The sequence below is a fragment of the Pinus tabuliformis genome, chromosome 8, assembly GCF_031772625.1.
Source record: "Pinus tabuliformis cultivar Carrire ecotype Pingquan chromosome 8, CPIR1, whole genome shotgun sequence".
Classification (NCBI taxonomy): Eukaryota; Viridiplantae; Streptophyta; class Pinopsida; order Pinales; family Pinaceae; genus Pinus; species Pinus tabuliformis.
In genome coordinates this window covers 1873318566-1873326934 of record NC_142294.1, presented here as the reverse complement: position 1 = coordinate 1873326934, position 8369 = coordinate 1873318566, and positions in this window count along the sequence as shown.

Here is an 8369-nt window from a genome sequence, read left to right as displayed (position 1 = left end):
GGTGCTACAACTATTGGAGGAGAAACAATTATATGCAAAAAGATCCAAATGTTTCTTTGGAGTCCAGGAGGTGGAATATTTGGGTCATATTGTATCTCATGAAGGAGTTAAGGTAGACCCTAGCAAAATTAAAGCCATTAAGGAATGGAAAATCCCCACATCCATAAAGCATCTGCGAGGATTTCTTGGGTTGACAGGGTATTATCGCAAGTTTGTTAAGAATTATGGGAGAATAGCAGCACCTCTAACAACATTATTGAAGAAAGATTCATTTTCATGGACTTCGGAAGCAACAAAGGCCTTTGAACATCTTAAAGAGGCAATGTGCCAAGCACCGGTCTTAGCTACACCGGACTTCACAAAAACCTTTATTGTGGAATGTGATGCTTCAGGAAATGGAATTGGTGCTGTTCTAATGCAAGATGAAAGACCCATTGCTTTTGAAAGTCGTCCAATCAAGGGAAAGTTTTTAAGCAAAGCTATTTATGAGAAGGAAATGTTGGCAATACTCCATGCACTTAAGAAATGGCGACCCTACCTAATGGGAAGACACTTCAAGGTAAAAACGGATCATGATAGCCTTAAATACTTTTTAGAACAAAGATTATCCTCTGAAGAGCAACAAAAGTGGGTCACAAAGATGTTGGGTTATGACTTTGAAATCATCTACAAAAAAGGGAAGCAAAATGTGGTGGCAGATGCACTCTCAAGAAAGGATGAGGATGTGGAAGCATTGTTGTGTGCCATTTCTATTATCCAACCAGATTGGATAAACGAAGCAAGGGAGGAATGGAAGAATGACGAAGAAGTGTGGGCACTTATTCGAAAGCTACAACAAGATTCCAGTACTTCTGATACATTTAGCTGGAAAAATGATTCGTTATGGTACAAAGATCGCTTATACCTCTGTAAGAATTCCCAGCTAAAACAAAAGATTCTTATGGAATTGCACACTTCTCCCTTAGGAGGGCACTCAGGATTTTTAAAAACTTACCACAGGGTTAAGAAGGAATTTTTTTGGGATGGCCTTAAATCAGATATTCAAAAGTTTGTGGCGGAATGTTTGGTTTGCCAGCAAAATAAAGTTGAAACAATTAAGACACCGGGTCTATTACAACCTTTATCCATTCCAAGCCAACGTTGGGAGGAGGTTTCAATGGATTTTATCACAGGTTTACCCAAGTCTGAGGGAAAGAGTGTCATCATGGTGGTAGTTGACAGACTTACCAAGTATGCACACTTTTGTGCATTATCACATCCATTTAAAGCCAGTACAGTTTCTACTGCATTTATGGAAACAGTTCAAAAGCTACATGGAAACCCAAAGATTATTGTAAGTGACAGAGATCCCATTTTCACTGGAAATTTTTGGACAGAATTATTTTCTTGTCTTGGTACTCAGTTAGCTCATAGCTCATCTTATCATCCTCAATCTGATGGGCAAACTGAGATAGTAAACAAATGTTTGGAAGGATATCTTCGTTGCTTTGTATCTGATAAACAGACACAATGGGTCAAATGGTTGCCTCTGGCTGAATGGTGGTATAACACTTCCTTTCATACAGCAACAAAAATGACCCCATTTATGGCACTTTATGGGTATCAACCACCATCCATCACATCATATTTAAGAGAAAATTCTAAGGTTCAGGCAGTGGAACATCACATCGAACATCAACAACAAGTCCTCCAACTCTTAAAGGATAACCTCGTGTTGGCACAGAATAGAATGAAACAACAGGCAGATCAACATCGCAGTGAAAGAAGTTTTGATGTAGGTGATTGGGTATTCCTACGGCTACAACCATATAAGCAAATGTCCCTCAAGCAAGCTAAGAAGGATAATAAATTATCACCAAAGTATTATGGTCCGTACAAGGTGTTGCAAAAGATTGGTACTATGGCATACAAATTGGAGCTTCCTGCAGCTTCTCGATTGCACCCAGTTTTCCATGTTTCATGTTTAAAGAAGGTTATAGGCGACAAGCTCCCAGTTCAAACAATATTGCCAGAACTTGACGAGGAAGGAAAAATTATATTGGAACCGGAAGCAGTCATAGAAACAAGAACTCGACAGCTACGAAATCGATCAATTTCAGAGTATCTTATCAAGTGGAAGAACTTATCCGCTGAAGATTCCACATGGGAGGATGAGAATTTTATGCAGAAGTATCCAGAACTACTCAAGCGTTGAGGACAACACTTTTTTGAAGGAGAGGGGCATGTTGGGTCCCTATAATACTAGTGATTACCCCATTACTATTGTAGTTATACCCCTTATTTATATTGTTGTACCCATGTAGTGCCCATATTGTTACTATTGTGCCACATAGAATCCCACTATTGTTATTGTTGTGCCCTACAATATTATTGTTATGTAGGCTTTGATTGTATTGGGACCCTTAGACTCCTATATATAGAAAGGAGGTATTTTCATTTGTATCATCCAAGAATTGTTCATTTATGTAATGTAAAGGAGGTTGCCCCCTCGAAGAGGCTGAATTCTAAGGCGTGGATCTCTCTTTTCTATCATTTTGTGAGCTGGTTTCATAACACAATTCCTAAATATGCAATCTAAGATGATAAACAATCGTTTACTTTATTTTAGCAATGAAAATCCTAGCTACTAAGGAAAGAGAAGTAAAATTCTTTCAACATAGAGCAGAGAGCACACACTAAGATGCACTATCCTAAATCAATTTCTGCATGCAGTCTAAATGCAAATGCACATGCATGTACTTGTTTTTTAGTTTCCTTAATGTGAGAATGACAAAGAGACAACTAAGTACAGATCTGAACTATCTTTCCTCAAAGCGACACTTCAGCAATTTCTTTTCAAAAACAAAAGGAAGATTTAGACGACACTTTCAATTTCGACTAGAAAACTGCTTTCGACACTTCAAAGAATTTATGATTCAAATCAAATACAATGGAAAAAGTGTAATCGACTATCTAAAAGAGGAAAACTTTACGACACTCTTTTCTTTGACTGAAAACAACACTTGTGACCCTTTCAAATCAAAAGACGATAGTTCAATTAAGCTACTGTTTGCAAAGGAGAACTATAAATGATGAAAAAATACATAAAAACATTCACAATTATTTATCAATGGAGGTTGAATAATGCAAAGGAAGAGAGTTTCAATAGTGATATACTGATCATAGATAGCAAAACTACTGAATAGAGCTGAAAACAATGAAGGAAAAACCAAAATCTGGAGGCATAAACAGTCTCATTCAATCATCACACCTGTAACATAGGGAAACAGGGATGCATCTCACCTGCAACACACGGGAGGTGTGATGCATCCAAGTTGCTAATGAGAGACAGTGCGATGGTCCAAGGACGAGACTGAGCTTGGTTTTCACTCATAGTTTGCAACTAAGTTCAGGGATTTAGGTTGAGCTAATGATAGACAGTAAACACAAAGTATAGGGGTTGATCTAATGAGGACCAAAGCAGTGTTGATCTACTTTGCAGTTGCATAGCAAAAGCAGTTCGAAGGCTAGCTGGCTTAACTTCAGGCTCCATCTGTAGTTTATAAAGCAAACAATAGTGACTAACAATCAAACTATTCGCTCCCCAGCCGAGTCGCCATTTTGTTATCTGGAAAACTAGTGTCCATTCAGAGTTGCTAGTCCTACTAAGATGGGTAGCTATCTTAGAACAAACAAACTAAAGTTACTTGCGTTTTCCTTTATGAGAGATAGATGAGAGAGAAGGAGAGAGAACCAACCTCAGTATTTCGCTTGTCTCCTTGCTTGTTTCCTCCCTCCTTTGACAGAGCTTCGCCACTCCTTCCTCACTTGTCCCACTTCAAAGAACACCTGTAGAGTCAAAGCAGCATAATACCATCAAAGCATAGAGATCTATAACCATAAACAATATAGGATCAGATGTATATTAACCATACAAATGCATACACCAATACAAGATTCATAAATATACAAGTATATGGAGGAAAACTCAAATAGCCTTATTGATAGAAGTAGTAGAATAGAGGATTACAACCAAGTTGTCTGTTCCAGCACCATCCTCTTAGCATGAAAGCCCTCTTCACCTCATGAAAAGCTAGATCACCCAACAATACAATGTTTCACAGAGAAACCAACAACACTTCCTTACAAAATACAAAATTCCAGCCTCCGGATCTCTAGGATGAGGGATCCATATATAGATATTTGCAGGTGGGTGAGTCAGCTTCTGGGATTTTGATTAGTGTCATTTCACTGATAGTTATTGGTTCCACTTGGAGATTTCATGATCTCTTACTCATCCCTAGGTGAATTCAAAGAGGCAAGTGTCATATGAGCAATTTCTAGAAGATTCTCTGGGTTTCCACCTAGCAAGTTGCCTCTGCCATTTGTCTGCTCTCACTCATCGCACCCTACAGAAGGGATTTTCAATATGCATCGCACCCTTTGTGTGTTATAGGTGAGATGCATCGTACCCTTAGCATGGAGTAGTCTGTATGGTCTAGTTTTGACCAGTTCTGAGTAGTTTTTCAGGGAGAACTTCTGGGAAACGATGTAATCAGTTGACCTTGTTCCTTTAGGGTATGAAAAAACACTTTTATGGGTTTAGAAGACCTTGGTTTATGGACATATGTGATTGGGGTTGCGGTGCCCAAATATGTCTATAACAATGTTCAAAGAACAGTTTTGCAGTTTGTTCAGCTGTAATCTATTTATTACAAGGTATCAAAATACACATTTTGCTGAACCTATCCACAACAACATACAGATAATCATGAATTTTCCTAGATTTAGGTAGTCCTCCAACAAAATCCATGGAAACACTTTCCCAAGGGTGAGAAGGAACTGGTAATGGAGTGTACAAGCCTAGTTTTATATTACCGGGCTTGCTTTTAGCACCCATAGTACACCCTCTTACATATCTAGAAACTATCTCATTCATTTTTGGCCAATAACAAAATCTTTGCAGCTATGCAATTGTTTTACATACCCCAAAGTGACCTGATATTAGAGAAGTGTGTGCTTCTCAAATTATCTTTACTTTCTCAGTTTGTGGAATGCATAACTTCCCACAATGGTATAAGAGTTGGTCCTTTACATGATAATCCAATTCTTCTACTCGTTTGCCTTGACTTAAAGTTGCATATACATCTTTAAAGTCTATATCTTGAGCATATTGTTCAATGTAACTCTCATGTAACACAGAATTATGCTTAAGTATAATATATGCATTTATAATGGGTCTAGATAACATATCTGCAACTTTCTTGTGTATGCCCTTTTTATATCTAATGACTAAATGAAACTGTTGTAGAAAACCCATCCATCTATAGTGTCTTGATTGCTGCAACTTAGTTTGGGAGTGTAGATATTGAAGTGGTTGATGATCAATATGTATTACTGTCTCTTTGCCCATTAAGTAATATTTCCACTTTTTCACACTCTGTACTAATGCATACAATTATTTATCATATGTAGGATAGTTAACTACTGCAGAGTTAAAGGTCTAAGAATGATAACATATGGGTTTATCGTGCTGTGTCAACACTGCTCCCATGGCATAGTCAACGGCATCCATTTGAATCTCAAATGGTCTCTGAAGATCAGGCAGTGGTAGTACAGGTGTTGTACTAATATTTTATTTCAAGGTGTCAAAGGCATTCTTTTGTTTGCCTCCCCACTGAAACACCTTTTTCAATCTTGTTAAAGCATGTAAGGGAGCTGCAATTAAGGAAAAGTTAGAAATGAACTTCCTACAATATTGTGCTACTCCTAAGAAGCTTCTAACTTCTGTAGCAGATTTGGGTTTAGGCCAGCTTACAATGACTGCCACCTTAGACGGATCTATCTTCAATTCACCACCCCCTACTATATGACCCAATTAATTCATAGATGTTTTGCCAAATTCACATCTTGAGAGTTTAACATGAAGTTTTTCTCTTTTCAAAACATCTAGTGTCTTCTTAACATGCTTTAAGTGTTCTTCCCACGTTTTGCTAAAAATCAGAATGTCATCCAGATACACAATAACAAAATCATCAAGAAAAGGTCTAAGTACATCATTCATTAATCTCATGAAAGTAGTAGGTGCATTAGTTAAGCCAAAAGGCATAACCAGCCACTCATACAATCCCTGCTTTGTTTTGAAAGCAGTATTCCATGCATCTTGTTCTACAACTCTGACTTGATTGTATCCACTGTGCAAGTCTAGCTTGGAGAAGTAAACAACTTCTTTCAATTGATCTAAAAGATCATCTATGCGAGGAAGGGGATAACAATTTTTGATTGTTATCTTATTCAGTGCTCGGTAATAAATGCACGTTCTCCATAAGCCATCTTTCTTTCTCACCAAAACGATTGGTGACCCACATGGTGATGCGTTAGGTCTGATGAACCCTTTTTCGAGCAACTCCTACACCTGCTTCTTGATTTCAGCATTCTCTAAAGTGGACAACCTATACATTCCAATGTTAGGCAATGGATCATCTTCCTGCAAAATAATATCATGCACTATTTCCTTTTTGGGTGGTAGACCTTTAGGTTCTTGAAACAAGATATCATACTCTGAAAGAACCTTTTCTAAATCAGCTTGCTGCTTAGCATTACAACCCTAAAATACATTGGTTTTATCAGGTTTCTTTTCCTTTACAACCATCAGTCAGAATTGTTTTCATGAATTTATCATTCTTTTTATCTGCCTTGAGTTTATGAGAGTATAATTATTCTTGAGCTTATGAGCTCTTACAAAGTATTCGATTCCATCTTTAACAAGTAGATACTTGTTCTTAGCTCTATAGAAAATAGCTTTTCTATCATACAAGTAAGGACTTCCTAAAACAATTCCACATATATCCAAAGGAATTATGTCTAACTCAACCTCATCCACAAATGCTGACCCAAAATAAAACTTCAGTTTGCACTGTCTAGTCACTTGTAGTTGTGCTTTTTCATTCAACCATCCTAATGGGTATCATTTCTTGTGAGTTGTAGTTACTAATCTCAACTTCTTTACAATTGCTTCAGAAATTAGATTTACTTGTGAGTCACTATCAAACAAAGTATCAATCTTTTGATGTTTGGAAATAACTTGAATATGGAAAAGCTCATGTCTTTTTCTCTCATTTTCTTCATCAATGATAGATTGTGCAGAATTACTAGTAGATGCTTAAGAATTCTTACCTTTTATACTTGTGGCTGTAATGGTTGTTTGATCTCCTGCGTTTGACCCCAAATCCTTTTGAATAGCTACAGCAGTCTTCTTCTTCTTTCCCTCAAACTTCTTAGGTCTCAGCTCTGGATGCAGAATCCAGAAGTGGTCATCATCATGCCCATCCTTTTTACAGTGAGTTCATGAAGCCTTTGTTTTCTGTGCATTATTAGCCTTCCTTGCTTTCCATTTCTACTTTCTTTTCTCCTTATTCTTTCTTGCAGTGGGTTGGGATGATCCCCCAACTTTTGGACTTCCATTCTTTCCTCTAGCATCTAGATGAGTAGCTTGTACAGATACCTCATCTATACTAGTGGGATTAAACATGAGGACAGTGTGCCTCATGTAGCTGTGTAGACCACCAATGTACTTCAATAGAGTCTCAGGTGAGTCTAATGAGATTCCTAGAATCAATTCTCTCTTTCTAAATTCTTGAGTGTACCCTTGCACACTTTGCCCTTTCAACTTTCGAAGAGTTTTCCAACTCATCATGGCTTGTTGCATTTAGGCCAATGGATAGAACTTCTTTTTGATTGCAGAAACAAATTCACCCCAGACAGAGATGGTCTTACCATGTATTTTCATGTCAGCTTGGGTTCTGCCTTCCCACCAAACCAAGGCAGTGCCTCCAAGGTGCAGGCTTTCCAGCTCAATCTTACTCTTGTCTGAATCGATATTCTGCACTCTACAATAAACTTCAATTTTTGTAATTCTATTGTCCAACTTTTCTGCATTCAACTCTCCATCATATATAGGTAAATCAAATTTAACATCTAGTTTGATCAAAGACGCTTTCTTTTTGTGTTCAGGGCTATTAGGAGGCGTGAGAAAGCTTTCCTCTTTCCCTTTTCCCTTTGAGTGGTCATGGAAGTGAGACTCATCTTCTCCCTTGTATTTCTTAGAGCCTAACGAATCTTCATCCTTATGTTTTCTAAAGTCCCAATACATTTCTTCTACCATGGAATTTATGGATAGGAAACTATCTATGAATTGAGGGTTTAGGCCCATAGAACCTTCCTTTGACATTGTCTTCCGAGGATAGACTCTCCCAATTTCAGGATTAGTTTCAACCAACTCTTCTTCTCCTAATTTGAGCTTTGATATAGTTAGCATTCAATAGCTAAACCAACACAAGCTTGTCTAACCTTAACAACCTAATGCTCTGATACCACTTGATCTAAAAATC